Here is a 17,107-nt window from a genome sequence, read left to right as displayed (position 1 = left end):
TATAGCCTTTACACTCTCAGCCAATCAGCGTCGAGCAGGGCCGTGACGCGCTCCCTACCTTCTCCACAATTTACGGTAAATCCAAGTCACGCCCCCTCCCAGGGACAACGAGGGGGGAGGGGTTTCAAAATAAAAGCCGGTTTAAAAAAATGATGTGATGACAATGATGTCAATTACTAATTATAGCTCATCAGTGGTGAAAAGTAACTGAATACATTAACTTAAGTGCGGTATTTAAGTACTTTGATCTACTTGGACTTTACTTTTGTATTTTGATTCTATGTTCCTTTACACTTTTACATTTATTTTCAGGATCAAAGGTGATTTTTTTTCCCCTCCACAGTGAGATAAATCAAAATTAAGTAATAGTTCTTAATTACCGTGGGTGTCCACATACTTTTGTCCACATAATTTATCATGTATAATAAACTATCCTGCCTCAGGCTGCATTTACACACCACTGGGAATTAAAATTTTATTTATAAAAAATCATGTTTCATTAAGTCTCTGTACTACTGATGAGATACAGATTAAAACATGGGATATGATAAAAATTCCCATTGGGAATATTTTGCTTTGAGTAACGTTCAGTTCATTTTCTGCACATCTGAGTACTGGTTTCCATAAAAGGGAAGTTAGGTGCCTGTGGGGTTTTGTTGCTTCATGGAAATTCTTAGAGTGACGACATCTTCCAGGGAAAAACGTTCCTTCCTTTTCTTTTCCCTTTTTTTTCCACTTTCTCCTCCTCAGTCTTTCTGACTATGCTCCAGGCTTCAGTGCTTCCATCTCCACCCCGAAAGCAAAAATGATTTTACTCTACAGGGCTTATCTGTGGAAACAGCATTAGTCACCACTCACCTGTTTTCACTTTGCTGTTTGCTGCTTGTTCTTATGACTTGTTGCATCATCGATGTTTTCACTTTTCCTCAGCATCAGAGGAAATGAACTCTCTGTTTGTTAATGTGACATTATGTAGAAGACTTACGGTGATACTTAATGTAACTTTATTATCTTGGAGTCTGTTGTTAAACCTGATCATTATCCTTATTGTACTTTTTATACATTATACTGTTATTGAATTGTAAAACCATTTTAAATTAAAAGTTTTTATTTTCATTTATTATTTTGTTTCTCAACATGTGGGTTTGGACCCAAGGAAGTCAATTAATTAATTTTAGATTAAAATATTATATTCATATTTTAGTATCAATCAATATGAATAAAAATAAGTTATTATCCTTTTTTAAATCTTGTGATCGTTAAATGCTTTTTATATACATCCAGTATAGTGTATATAGAATATATAAACAGTATACAGCATGTGGACCTGGACCTTAAAGGGTAGGTGTATGCATAAATGCATTTAGATATATTTGTCATAAATAAATAAGTAAACACGTTTTAGAATAAATTATATTTTTATTACTCTTCATCATAAGGTAATTGATATAAATAAAAACACTTTCTAAAAATAAATACTTTTATTAGGCTTGTCATAAATAAATAAATACAAATAAATAAAATACTTCCTTAGAAAAATATTATCTATTTACACATTATTGTCTTAAATAAATAAATAAATAAAAATACTTTCTTAGAAAAAATATTATCTATTTATGCTTAACTGTCATAAATAATTAAATTAAAAATGAAAATGAATACAAAATAATTAAAATAATTCTAACCCACATATTAGGGGGGAAAAAGATATTGTTATCCCCTGTATAAATCATTTATTCATCTTTATTTTCCTAACCTCAGGGTTGCAGTTTCATCTTCCTCCACCTGAGCTCTGTCTGCGGTGTGGAATAACATTATCTGTGTGTCGACTCTCAGTGATACAGATCTACAGTCTGTGTTTTAATTAAACTGCCACTGACACATAATGTGGGGAATTTCTGCTCTTTCAGATATTTGTTCTGTCACTGTTCCATTAAACACCAGAGAGATGAAGTAACACAAAGATAACACACACACACAGCAGAGATAAGAACAGATAAAACACACACACACATATATATACATAGACACACTTACAATATGTCTTTATCTTGGCTTTTCTGTGTGTGTATGTGTGTCTGTTTGTGTGTGTGTGTGCACGTATCCGTGTCGTGTTAATGCCTCTTTGTATTTGTTTTACGTGCTTACGCAAATGTTCATCACCAGCAGAATAATAACAGGGCTGTAATATTCTGGTTACAGACACGAAAGGAAATTAATATCACTGTGGATGTGTGTTCTTGTACATCTACCTTTGTGAAGACTCTGTGTAGACCCTGGGGATTGAGGACATGGGGAAAAGTGAGGACATTTTGTTCGGTCCTCACAAATTTAAGGAGCTGTTTGAGGGTTAAGACTTCGGTTTTAGGGTTTAGGGTTGTGGTTAGGCATTTAGTTGTGTGTGTCCTCACAAAGATAGAAGCACATGTGTGTGCTTCTTGGTTACATAAACAACTGAATTTGACACACCTTGTAAACCTGAAGCCAGATCAGGCCACTTCAAATAAAGGAATTGTTGTGGGTGTATTGTTTGTGTTTAAAAGAGGAAGCTGGAGTTTTCCCTCACCTGGTCGGTCACACCTGCTCCACCCAGGTGGGCAGAAACAAATGAGGACTTTCCCCAGTCGCCCTGTTTTATAAAGGAAAAAAAAGTACACGACTGTTTCCCTTTGACATCCACATCCTTGTAGTGGCGTGATTTATGTCTGCATTTATTAATCTGGCTACATATTGAAATACTGAGGATCTTATCAAGGTGATCTGATATTGTAGAAAGAAGAGAAAGTATTCACATAACTCATGTTATATTTATAGTGTCTACATTAAACTATGTGAGGCTGCGAGCCAATATAGTATAAAACCCACTTTATACTTTATCAGAGAGAAGTGTTGCACTTTTTTTGACTCCAGTTACCAAGTACTTGTGTTTTACCAAACAGCAAACTGACCTCATGTTGACAAATTATAACATTTATTAATAATATCTGATGATATCATTTGTGATTAATTATATAAAACTCTGACAAGAGTGGTTCTGCATCATGAAACAGGCCTGTGTGTTACAGCTTCTTTAGTTCTGGACCAAAAAGCAGAGACAATTTTTGGCCTGAGTCCCCCCTCTGGATTGAAAGTCAGCAAAGAGCCGATTATCTGATGGTTGTAAAGATGATCTTGTCAGATTCTCCTGTTGTGTGAGGTGTGTTCAGACTGATTTTACCCTCCCTGATCTGCTCTGAAGATGACCATGACCTCGATAAATATTAAGCATGTTCAATATTTCCGATCAGAGATCCTGTTGTGTGGGGGGAACTCCGAGGAAAACTGAGTACACACTCGGATTGTCATGTGGAATAGAACGATAGCCAATCCGGAGGCAGCTGACTGAAGACGGAATTACAATGGTGTGTTCAAGCTGTACTCAAAAGTCAGAATTTTTGAGTTCCTTGTTGGAAGTTTCAACTGGAACGCCCTCTGAAGCCATATTTCCAACTTGGAAAGTCGGAGCAACCCCGACATAGGAATTCAAGATGGCCGCTACTCATCAATAGTAGTGAACACTCTGCTAATGTTGCTAATGTTACTGTTTATAGCAGTTCGGTCTTATTAGTTTCATATTAAGTCAGTCACATAGTTCACACTGTCTTCACGACTTTTTCCACAGGTTTCCTCTTTTTTCTAACTCTAATGTTGTGTTTGACCACGTGAGACTTTGGTGAGTTTTGAGAGTCCAGACTCTGGTTGTTGGTGGTGAATCTGTTAGTGTGTGGTGTGGTTATGTTGGTCTTCTTGTTGCACATGAGATGAGGTGATGATGACGGGGAACAGGCAACAATGGAGACTGGTTGAAGCAGTGAGCATGGAGACAGACACAGGAGGTTTCCACTGAGATGGTGGAGGAATCTGACGATGAGTGGATGGAGAGCTGGGGTTCTTATTCTGGTGCAGATTACTTGATGAGTCACAGGTGTGGAGATGAGCCAGGTGCAGGTGATCCAGGCCACGCCCCAATCACACACACACACAAACAAACAACGGAGGAGGAGACACAAGAGGGAAAACAGAAAGACACAAGGAAATATTGGAGTCACTGCCTCAGCTGTGACACAAAGTTTTAACTTTTTAGTTGATTAATTGGTTCATAAGTCTGTTTGTTAAATCTATTCGATCAGTGAGTTTATTTTAGCACATGTATATACTCTTTGTTGCAAAACGAGATATATAGAAATGATATGTTCTGTAACCAGTAAACAAGGTCTTGTTTACTGAGTTTTTTGCTGATCTAGCAGATTTGGTCCATGGGATGTTGTTTGTCTGTCACTGCCTTTCACTTTTGCTCTTATTTTTGGCTTTGGAAAGGCTGGAAAAACACTCCAAACTCTTATCTCACTCTGGACAAATACACATTAAATCAAATGTCATGATTAATTATATGTGAACACTTTCTGGTGACGCTGCCCCCTAAATCAACTGAACTGGACCTTACAGACTTTTCCATTGGCGATAATCAAGGCTCATTGAGGTGTCCATTGTGTCTTTTCAGTAAGACGTTGGAGAGGTGTCAGGAGGTGGCAACTTTTCATTCAACCGTCAGATCAGATTAACAGCTGGATCAACAAGATAATGCCAGTAAATTCCCCTCTCGGGCGGAGGAGGAAAAACCAGGAACCCATGTGTGTGTGTGTGTGTGTTTGTTTTTTGTACAAATTCCCAGAGGTAACAGGTAAAATCCCTGCTCAGGTAAGAATGAAGTTAAGTGTGTGTGTGCAATGGAAAATGAAACCAGGCTGATAGGAAACATTTTAGCAAGTGATAATAAGACTGATATTAGCACTTGGTCACAGACTAATACTGAAGAAAACATTTATACAAGTCAATTTAAACTAATTAAATGCTTAAGTTTAACAGATTAAGTGTTATACTGAACAATCTTCACATCAAATTCTGGATGTTTTGTCAGTGTTTATTACGGATTTATTGTGAAATAGTCCCACATGAGAGTGAAGCAGATGTTAATCAAGCTGAGTGTTCGACTACTGGGGCTTTAAAAGATGCAGCATCATATTTAAAGGCCATAGGATAACTGGACTTCACTGGGCAGATGGCCTGTTTGTAATATTTTTAAATGTCCTTTTGTGTGTCCGATGTAAAATCACATGCACGGACATTCAAGTAGAGTTAACAAACTGCTTAATGTGACTGACTTTAGCTCTGTTCCAACAGGGTTAACATTACAAGAGGAGGTGGGGAGTGGTATCTTAAGTAATTCAACTCACTGTAGCAGATGATACTTTAATCATCATGTAGACATGAACATTAAGAAAAGGGAAAGATAAATGCCTCTTCAGGACAGTTGAAGAGGAGGCAATGAAAGAGAAAAAAGTCTGCTTAGAAAAAGACAATTCAGAACTTGCCTTAGAATCATCATGTTTTAAGATTCCTTTGGTATCACAGTGATCCAGTGATAGTTGTCTGTGTATTCAAGGCTACACTGTAAACAGTAGCTGCTAACAGCTAATGCGGCTTCATTTAATGGAGGCAAAATGTAAATAAATATACTGTAGGCTATAAAACAGGGCTCAGGAGAGACTAGAACCTACCTGTCCACAGTCTTATTCAACATACTGGTGTAATGAGAGGCCTGTGTAAAGGTTTTAGCTTGTTCATAAAGTTTTTTCACTGTTAAATGACCTCTACTCTTTTATTATTTGTCTGGAAACGTGCTGTTTTGTTGTTGTTGTCTTTTGGCAGTTTTGAAAGCAAATAACGATTCAAGGCCACAACTAGAAACTGAAATACTATTTGAAACTGAAGGGGAAAACTGGACAGAGAAACACAGGCCAAATGAACGTGCGTGGGCTTGTTAATGTGTGTTTGTGGCATGTCGCATGGCACCGCAGAGATGAAAACAGAGAAGTGAAAACCAAATCCTCATATCGCGCCTCATGATGAGGAGGAAGCCCGAAAGCCCACGAGCAAACCACAAAGTTATAGTCAGAAGCAAATATTCATATTACGTGGAAACAGAAACTGAGAAGTGAGTCAGAAGGGGATTTCACTTACTGTACATGTTCAGAGAGCGGTGAGAGCGACACAAGAAGGGAAGTAGAGCAATGGAGTGTGGAAATGAGCGGTGTGTAACGGCAACTGAATAACTGCAACTTAGGCATTCCTCAGAACAGAAATGACAGAGTGGATGTTTATGACAGAGAAGGAACAGTTTTATCAGACATCTGTACCACAGAGGGCATTTGAAATTAATTAGCAGCCAATATATAATGTGTTAATGAGCCTACAATCATGCTAGCAGCTAAGGTCTGTTTTAACACAAGCTCAAGACATTTTCAGGTTTTATTCTCCGACATAAAATGGGTCAGTAAATCCCCCACTCCTGATGTTTGAAGCTTTTACGTGTCTTAAAAAAGGCGGTTGCTAACGAGTGTCTAAATGAGACTACAGAGGTTGTCGGGGACGTTAACATGAAAACCCATCTACTCACCAGTCCACCTTTACAGCCTCGTTGTGTTTCTACTCACGCTCTTTCAAACTCTCACTAACTTTCTAAGAAGAAAGGCTTTTGTAGAAGAGCTCAGAACTAAATGAAATGACCAGTTGGAAGCTTAGTGGTGGAGACGTTGACGTCATGTGACCGTGGTGTAGTTGGTTTATAGCCTAACATTAGCTTTTTACTTCTGGAGGTTGGATTTAGGCTTCAAACATCAGATTGAAGATGATCTGATCAACTAAACCTGAAGGATCAGAAACTTTAGCTGCTCACAGTTTATTTTCTGGAATAATCCAAAACCCAATGAAAAAAACACGACCCAACACTCTTGACGCGACTCAATGATGTTCATTTACAGCTGAACTGTTCTCCCAGTTATGTTGTGGTGGAAAAGTAATCACTGGTTGCAGGAGTTGCCAGGAGGAGGTTGTGGTGTGTACAAAGTGCAAGACTGTCACACCACAGACCAAGGTTCACATCCAGAGTCCCGTCTGTGGTTTGGACAACTAAAGCTCTTTGGGAAAGATGGTGGTTTTGGTTAAAGGTGAATAAACAGGTTGTGTCTGAAGTCACTGTGAACTTTGTCTGGATTAAACCAGACCAGGATCTTTCCCTGAACCTGATCTAAGAGGATGTTGTGTTGCAAGATCAGATGTTTTAAGAGTTGGCAGAAAACAGCAGTGAGCAGAAGGTTTTGGTCATGAACCAAAGTATTATTGGAGTTTATAGAGAGGGAAACATGAATGTCGTTGTGCCAACATTGAGTAGAAACTGAGATATCTGATTGGACTAGTGAAGACTTTGACCTGCTGATGGTGCAACAGAAATAGTCAGAGGACCAACAAAGTCTTTAGGGATTTAACGTCTGGGGAACACAAATATCTGTACACAATTATATGGCAAATCATCCAGTAATTGTTGAGATAACAAAATGTTGATCCCAAACTGTTAAAACATTGTGACTGAGAAGAGACGAGACAAGATAAAGTTTTATAAAGCAATAAAGTAGAAATAAAATCATCTCTGACACCACAGTGGAGGAGTGAGAGATATTTCAACACACGACCTCTAACCTGGAGGCTGGAGACCTTAAAGCAGTGAACCTGTAACTCTGCTGGACAACAGCGCCCTCTACAGACATGAGTGGTAATTACCTCCGCTGGGCTCTGCAAAGTTTCTAATTCTTGATATTTAGAAGTCTCCAGGCTGGATATCAGAGATGAACGCTGGTTTTTAATGACTTCTAAGTCTTTTTAACTGATCTACAGTTCAGCATCACTCTGAACTCTCTGGGTCTGATTCCAGCTGTTTAATCCACTGATTATCACTCAGTTAGAGGGAGATTGAACCTGAAAAACAGCAGGAGCATTATTCCTTTTTTAATGAGTCAAATCAAACATCTGACTCACAAACTGAAACTCAGCAGTTTAATCTTGAGACCAGTTAATATCAGGAGTTCAGGGGGAGTTGATTTGCAGCAGGATGTTTTTTGCTGATGCTTTAGCGCCCTCTGCTGATCACACATGAACATAACGAGTGTATTTAATTTAACAGGCCTGTTTGTTGTTGCTTGTTATTTTATATATGTATTCAATTATGATCAGTAGATTTCAATTCTTTAGTCTTAAACATTAAAATAAAAATATTCATGGTGAATTTATGACAACCTTTATTTAAATATACATTACAAATAAACTGTGAAAAATAAATATGATATAAACTGCTTACCTAAGTTAAAGGTAGTAATACCACGACACCAACACTGACTCTCCAGAAGCTGGACCTCCAGATACAGGTGTGTTTAATCAACTGAAGCTCCTGCTTACTACACACAGGTGAAGTCCATTTAACTAATTATGGGACTTCTGAAACCAACTGGCTAAGTCTTGAATCACTGTTGTAACACATTATGATAAAACACTTTGTAAAAACCTTCAACTTAAATAAGAAAATTGCAATTCACTTTTTTCTGGTCTTTTTTAAAATCATTTATTCAATTATAATTAAGATTTTATCTGATAAACCACTGTACATCCCGATACGGTCTTGTACAATTTAAAGTGTTGACAGTGCTGGATGCCTCTCTGTGTCTTTGTTTACACTTGGTTTCTATTTTACTTCATCTAAGACAAGTCAGACAGTAACAGGAGACCTGGAGAGGAGGTTTTGAGACCCAGACCCATTTAATAACAGTGTCAGTGCCTGTAGATGGCGCTCTGCTCCTACTCTCACTCCTGCAACAAATACAAACACTGTCCTCAGAGGTGCTGAGAAAACACACGTCCTCACACACCACAATTTAACCAAAGTTTTACAAAGTAAATCTCAATAATTCCTGGAGATGCTGACGTCTTTAAAAGGAAATGAAAAATGAACAAATGCTACGTTAAACAGCTTCGTTGTTGGGCAGTTTATCCTGTTCTTCCTACGAATGATTCCACTCTTCTTCTGTTTCAGAATTTTCAGTTTTGCCACAGAAGTCCACAGAGAGTTCCTGGACCTCATGTCTTGTGTTTTGTCCTTATGTGCTGAGTGTGTCAGTTTTGTCACAGGTGGACTCTGCTCAGGTTTAAGACAAATAGGAAACACCTGAACACAAAAAACATGTTTTTATGTTGTTGTTGTTGTTGTTGTGTTATTGAGTATAGATTAATGGACAATACGCTGCAGGAAAGTGTTTGTTTTTTTTGTCTGATAAGATATTTCTCTCACTAAGCTGTTTTTAATGTCAAATATTCACTTATTTACTTAATGACTTAATGAATACGTCTAGTATGTTGAGGAAAAGTCCCACAGAAGTTTTTCTGTTAGATGTGGAGGCACAAACCTGTCAAGATAAAGTCAAACTAATTGTTTCCAGATATTTATCATTCCTCAATTATTTGATTTTCTTTTAATCAAATAAACACAAAATAAGTTCAACATTCATTTGACATGATTAGTATCAACTTCACTCTGGATCAAAGCTCTTATTATTGAAATGTTTCGAATCAAAAGTAAGGAATAATGTCTGAACAGTTTCGATATTGGACCAAGAAAAAGCAACAGATTTTTCTTATTGAATCTGTATCATGAGAATCCAGAATGTGCATATGAATTAAATTGTTGTAGAGGTGTTTTCATGGAATTTTAAATGCCAGGAAATAATACAGCTGTAGACATTAATGGTTTAACATAATAATGATCTTAATAAGAGAGCAGTGCATTTTATTCTTTTCCTCATTCTTTTTCCTTTTCTGTTTAGCTTAGCATCGTAGCTTTAAGTCACAGTACTACTTCATTACAACTTCTGCTAAAGTGGTGCTAGTACTGCTAATAAACACAGTAGTACTTGTTCTGTAGCACTTGCAGTAGTAGATGTAACAGAAACAGCAGTAACTGTCCTGACAGCAGTCACAGTTGTAGTAGTAGTAGTACTGGTACAGTATTCATTTCAGTAGTAGTGATGGTTGCATTTTATACTTAGCAACAGTAAAAGTACCTGGATCATTTTTTAAATTAATAGTTTACTAACGGCAGTAATTAACTCTTAATTAACCATTCGACAATGACTCTGGTTTTACTTTAACCCCCTGAGAGTCATTAAGTATCAGTGTGTAACAGCAGATCTGCAGTCCGACCCTGAACGTGAACACATGCAGCCGGTCCTGCGTAACTCAACCCCAAAGTTTGCCAGAACAGATCCATCATCATTTACGTCCTGCTGAGCGCTGTTTGTCTCAGCAGCTCGCCGCCCGCCAAAGGTCAGAGCATAAGAGACTGTTTAGTGGCTCTGAGCCGCGTATGAAAGGCCGGCCTTCACGGGGCCGAGCTGCGGCGGCGGAGCGAGAGGCTGAGAGGAAATGAGCGTGAAATGAATGTCACATTGAAATCAAAGGCAGGGAAGATAAATGGGAGAGGTGGTTGGAAATCACCTGGACCGGGGGCGAGGGAGACACAGGGAGAGAGAGAGGTGGATGGATGGATGGATTGAGGGATGGAAGGATGGAGGGAGGAGTAATTATTAGTGATTGAGCAGCTTCCCCCTGGTGTGTTTCATTAGGAGTGGGCTGTTCACATACAATCTCTTCTCTGTTGGGCCGAGCCAGAGCCCGGCAACGCCGGTTTATTTGACCATCTGAAATCTTAACAGTTAATACCTGTATATTTCCAGCATAATATTGTCTCTGGCAGAGATCGCCAGAAAACGTATCCCCATGAAAATAAACGGCTGCATTCGCATGCCAGGTAATACAAGGACCATGTGCTGGAGGAGGAGGGGGCAGATAGAGAGGGAGGGGAGGGAGGTCAGACAGGTGAGGTGAACAGAAGCTGGTGGTGAGGGAGGTGAAGTAGAGGGTGAGAGGTGAATAAATAAAAGGCACAAAATTACCTTAATACTGCAGCATCTGTTACTGTTACTGATCAGAGCTAATGTCATGACGTGTGCTGACGCTCTGGCTTTTAAAAAGGTGGTACTTTAAATTACATAAAGGTCAAAGGGGTGGAAAATTTCCAGTAAATTTTTAGAAACTTTCCATTGGAAATTAAATATTCCAAGTTAGGAACTTTCCATGAGTTAAAATTAATGAGAGAGAATTAACTGGACATTTGAAAAATGACATTTTTGACTTTGATTTATTTGTCAGTAAAACTTGTAAAAACACTGTTTCTATAGAAACAGTTAGCCAACCAATTGGAATGGTTGTTATTTTACGATTGATGCTGGATAAATGAATAGAAACAGAGTAGATGAACAGATGAACTCTAATCAAACTCTAACCTACAGTCTGTATGGACAGAAAACTGACAGAAAAGTCAGCATCACAGCTGGTTAGCTAGCTAACACCATGATAGCTAGCTTCTTAAACTATCAATTAAATGGTTTTAGCTAGCTTACATTTAGCATCTCTGATTTAGCAGCTAGCTAGCTGCTGTATAAACAGATGCTGATTTATTTTTTGCTGGTTAAACCACTACTTTTGTTAGGTAAAGTACTTTAAATAAAAATTGGACTCAAATAATCTGCAATCTGCATTCTCACCACTAGGTGTCACTAAATCTAATGCACTGCTGCTTTGAAAGCACTATATAAATCAAATGTATTACTACTATTACGTTAATCAGTGAGCTTTACAGGCAGATTTTCTTTTTTCTAGACAGAGCCAGGCTAGCTGTTTCCCCCTGTTTCCAGTCTTTGTGCTAAGCTAAGCCAGTTAGCCTGTTCCTTTAAATAACAAGCTCAGCGCTCTTTACTCAGCTTCATGGGAGAAATCACCTCAGGTTTGCCCTCACTTATCCTCTGAGAAAACACAGAAACACCTGCACACACGCTGTGATTTTTCATCATCATGTTACCGAGCTCTGCTGCCTGCAGTCGTTTCCACAGTGCGTCAAAGGAAAGGGCGGCTGTGGAAGGCGATAGGCTACAATCATCACCACCACGATCATCATCATCATCATCATCATCGTAAAACACACACACAGGGGGACATGTTTACACACACAGTTTATCAGGAGCCAGAGTGGGTTTTTCTTTTCCCCTGGGCCGGCAGCTTCAGGGAGGAGGAGAGCTAAAAGTCAACATTTCCAGGGTGATGGTAAATGATGGCGCTGCAGCCGCTCAAACCACAGGCACGTTAAGCAAACACCTGTGGCTCAGGTGGAAAAGCAAGGCCCCTCTGGCCCAGAGAAGGAGCTCTTTCTCTCAGGATCAACCCTCTCAGCATATGGCCACTTGACACGACTGGAGCTTTATGGTGAAAGCCCTAATTTTATTACAGCTTTTAACGAATCCCGTCGACTCTCTGATGTCCAAACAAAAACTAAATTAAAGGAGCTTGTGACAACAACAGCTCCACATATTTAATCCTTATTTTGGAGTTTATATTAAATTGATTTTCTCCATGCACAGCAGCAAAAACTGTTCTTCTTTGAAGGATTTGCTGTTAAAGTATCGTTGCAGGGGACGTATTAGAAAATACCATCAGCAGCACAAAGGTGACTTCTGACTACGCTCCACTAAGTTCTAGTAAAGTAACTTTAAGCTGCATCTTCTCATTTGTTTCTGTCTCTTCCAGGCTTCAGTGTCTCTGTGTCTGATAAAACAGAGCCACAGATTTAATCCAGTTAGCCTCTCCAACACCTGACCGTAACCTCAGCTAAACCTGACCCCAACCATGGAGAGCGGAAACATCTTTGGTGCACTATCAACAACCACGATCCTTTGTAAATAACAAGGCTACAAATCAAAGCTACTACCTACATGAGATTAAAGGATAATTCCACCTTAAAGGAGATGTGAAAGCCTGAACCAGATGGACGTTTTTCTAATCTTCTGTTGTCCAGACTTGGTTGGTTGGTGTTCAGAGATGATCTTCTGCAGTCCTTAGTTGTGAGCTGTTCAATAGTTGATCATATTTCTCACATTACTGCTGAATATCAGATTTTTTTCACTGCAGGACTTTAATTTCCTAAAATGTCTTATTAAATTGTTAGAAGTGCCTCAGTGACTGTGAGCACTGGTGACAGAAGAACGGTTTGGCAAAGTCAACGACACAAATAAACTCCTTTTGACACACAACAACCACCGCAGACATATTCCAGAAAACAAGTCAGTCACGATGTATATACAATAACTAACATATTCCTTCGTAACGACAACAAAATACGCTGACGTAAATGCGGTCGGTCTGATTGTACGTTTTGTTTCTCCCTCTGTGTTTTTAACCCTCAACCTTTTTTTTTTTTTCCAGAGGAACGTCGCTCACTGTGAGGGTCACCACGTAAGGTTTACAGTTCACCCACCGTGTCCAAACCTGTCACAGTTTCCACGACCGAGCCTCAGTCTCACCGTGTTACTGCTCCATGTCTCTGCTGTGTCAGAGGAGCCTGAACTGGACTCATTCGCCAGGACCCTCCTCCACCTTCTCCACCCTCGGGGAGAGTTTTCAGCGAGCGATGAAGAAACTAATAAACAGACTCTTGCAGTGATCCGTGTCACATTGTTTGGCCCACCTGCAACCTGTAAACTCCTCACCGCAGACTGGATGTTCTCAATTTGTTCCGTGAGGAGGCCTTGGCTTATATTAGCCTAAAGGGGGCACTGGAAGAGCATCTGGTCTGAGCCGCATTCAGTTTCAAGTCAATTACAGAGCTCCAGAAAAAACCACAAGACGGGGAGCAGAGCCTCTGTCAGAGAGCAGGGCAGATCAGGGCACAATGAGGGATTTAAGAGCTCGAGAGCTTGAGTGAAAAGGAAAAAGGAGTCATTTCCAAGAAGAGAAGTGCAGAGTTTAGTTAATGTTAAATAAATGGAAAAAACCACTATGATAACAACAGAAATAAACAAACACTTAACATGCTTGGAGAGAATAAACACAACAACAGAAGAAGAAGAAGTAGTACAAGAAGTAGTAATCGGATCCTTTACTTCAGTAAAAGTACAAATACAACAGTATTATCAGCTAAATCTACTTCAAGTAACAAACATGAAAGTCTGCATTCTGTAGAAAACTTGTTCCCTGTGACTAATGTGTAAGATTATTTCATCATTTAACTACTTTAAGCAAGAAAACAAATACAAATGTGTATTTATGTTTTACTTTGTTCTAAAGTATTATATATATAACTTTGAGGAGTGACTAGTTGTAATTAAACCATGTCATGTTTAAAAGTGTGTCTTTAGTTTCATAAACATGTTTTGTAAATGGTGAACAATGTGTTGTATTTTACGTTTTCAATTAAAAAACAAATCTTAATCTTCAAATAAATCCTACACTATAAAAAATGTCGATGCCATAGAAATGTGTCATTTCCATGAAAACTGCTTTTTAATTTTACAGTTAAAACAAAATATACATAAATAATAAATAAAATTGACAGTGCACCAATACTAATGAGCTCTCACATCCACCTCCATTTTTATATACTCATATACAAATCGAAACTTGAGTAAATGTACTTACTTTCAACTGCAAATGTTGACCAAACCAGTGATAAGTTAATCTTGAATAATCTAATGAGTAAAACCTCAAAATTACTTTCATGTTTTTCTATCCTGAAGGAGAGAATGAACATTTCAGTTGTATTACTAACATGCAGATAAATACAATATGTAAAAGGATTCTGATGTTTGTTTGCAATTTATTGTTGATTTGATAAATTTAACCACCTGTCACACACACAAACATCCTGACACACAAATCCCATCTTCCTCCAGTTAACCGCATGATGCCTGGTGAACAGGATTACATTTGCACAAACACACGCATACATGCACAGTCCTAACTCAGAGCAGATGAACAAGGCTGAAGTGAAGCAACCAGGGACAAGTACTCTGATCCTAAAGGGACATTTCACCAAAACAAGCAGCAAACGAGCTGTAAACAAAGAAATCTGTTGGAGGTTTTCTTCTCTTTCAGCTGCTGTTCACAAAGTTTCCTAAGGTGGACCCAGAGACAAATGAGTCCTAAAACCAGGAAGTAAGTTAGCATGTTAGCACTTTCTGTTCCCTCGTGTGAAAGTCTCCAACTAGTGCATCTGTCAGCAGAACAGTCGAAAAAATCATAGCAAATTCTCTGTGAGCCCTACAATTGCACCAATCCGCCACTAAACTTTGAATGCCTCCGAATGACATATTTTACTAGCTAATGTTATCAAGCTGGCTAGCTAGTGTTAGCTAACACAATCGAATGTTAGCTATGCTGTGCTAGCACTGCTTGATTTGAAGCAGGAGGTACCATAACTGTATATAAAAATGGATGTTGTCTCAGGGTCTGAAAGATTAGGCCAATGCAGTAGTGCCTTAAACCTGCCGTTCTATCTGATGGCCAGCAGGGGGCGTTACAAAAAGAAGTCAGTTTGTTTCATAGACAGTATGGGAGATGGCTGTTCCAGTGGACCAGGGGTAGCTAGCTAGCTAGCTAACAGTACTAAAGTTGCTGCTTTCAGTGTCGTAAAATTTGGTCAGAAGAGACGTGATGAGACTGTTTTAGCTTGATAGTTAACCAGCTGTTAGTAATATAGTGATTAGTGGTGGCACTAGATAAAAAGTCAGATTCTGCAAAGACAAAATTTCAGAGTAAACCATCTGTAGTGGGTGAGATATTTCAGTTTGGTTTGACACTGACGTCCATAGAGCCACACTGCGCTGTACTGTATATGTGCTGTACTGTATATGAAAGCAGCTCCTGTATCCAAGGAAGAGTGGGTAACGTTAAGGACACGGACATATAAACAGCCAGCAGACTATAACATATGCTCTCCTCCACTCAGGACCCACCAGTCTCAGTTTAGGAAACGTCGAGCGCAGCAGATTGTGAGACCAGCTGTCTATGAACAAGAACAGAAGAAAAAAAAAGGAACAGTTTGGAGGAAATGTGGTTTTCCTTATGCAGCCGTGGCTCGTGTGGCATGCAGGAGCCGGGGGAACGTTACCTTTTGGTTCCTTTTTACACAGGAACACGAGCTCAGTCAGAAATATTCCTGAAAGATATCTTGTTGTCATTTTTGAGCTTGAGACGTGCAACAAGGATCCGAGGCCAAACCGAGTCAAACCAAGGACATCAGGTGCACATGATCCCGGCCAACTGACAAACAACCATGTCCAACACATGGAGCCGCTTTGGAGGCAGAGATGGTCTCTGAGTTTAACCCTAATGGGCCAAACATTTTATTCTGGCTAATGTCAACACCACATTAGAAAAATTCAGCCTGACACAGTTATCAACAATCTGTCATAATTCATAACAGTCAGCAGGAGAGATATTCACATTATAACAATCTGTGAGTGTGAGGAGTCAGAGGATCACACACTCTGTTTATGAAAAACAAACTGACCATAGGTTGACTACAGATGGTGAGTAAACGAACGTTCCTCTGGTGCTGCCATCGAGCCAAACCTGTTTTGGTTTTGGCACCGGTTGGGGAAAAGGTAATTGAGTTTTAACACAGATTAAGGGTGAGGTATGATGAAAGGAGGCAGGTAGCAGATAATTGAGGTCAATAAATGAGGCCGAGAGAGTTGATAACACTGGTGAGGTGGAGCAATGTGGCAACAGGTAGATGAAGAGCAGGGGTTCTTATACTGCAGGTGATGACTGATGGAGATCAGGTGAGTCGGTGAGTGGGAGCAGAGCCACACCTCCACACACACAAAGGCCTGACACACACTAACAGATTTTTAAAATCTTAACTGATTTAGAAAATGTGAGAGAGCACACACATGACGACAGATTCCACAGTTTTGTTCTTATAGTGTCTATAAGTGTTTACTTCAAGAGTCTGGACTCTCACGACTCCACATCTGACCACGTCAGAGGAAACAAACATGGCAGACTTGTTTGTTGTGCTGCTTCCTGATTGGCTATCCAGCCTATTGATGATAGAAACAAGGAAGAAACTAGAAAACTACAACGTACAGCTGCTGTTAAGGTTTTTTCCTTCTTCATTCTTTTGCTGTGTGTTCAGAGAGACAGACAGATTAAAGAGGTGGCTCCACTGCATACAGAGTCAATGGAAAGACACGATTAGATTCAAAGATGCAAACGTCCCAGAGCTTCATGAATCCACCTCATTGTACAAAGACGAACAGAAACAGAGAGGGACCAGTGGGGTCCAGTGTTC

This window comes from Lates calcarifer, unplaced genomic scaffold (genome assembly GCF_001640805.2).
Source record: "Lates calcarifer isolate ASB-BC8 unplaced genomic scaffold, TLL_Latcal_v3 _unitig_1631_quiver_445, whole genome shotgun sequence".
NCBI classification, from domain to species: Eukaryota; Metazoa; Chordata; class Actinopteri; family Centropomidae; genus Lates; species Lates calcarifer.
This window is presented reverse-complemented; position numbering follows the sequence as displayed.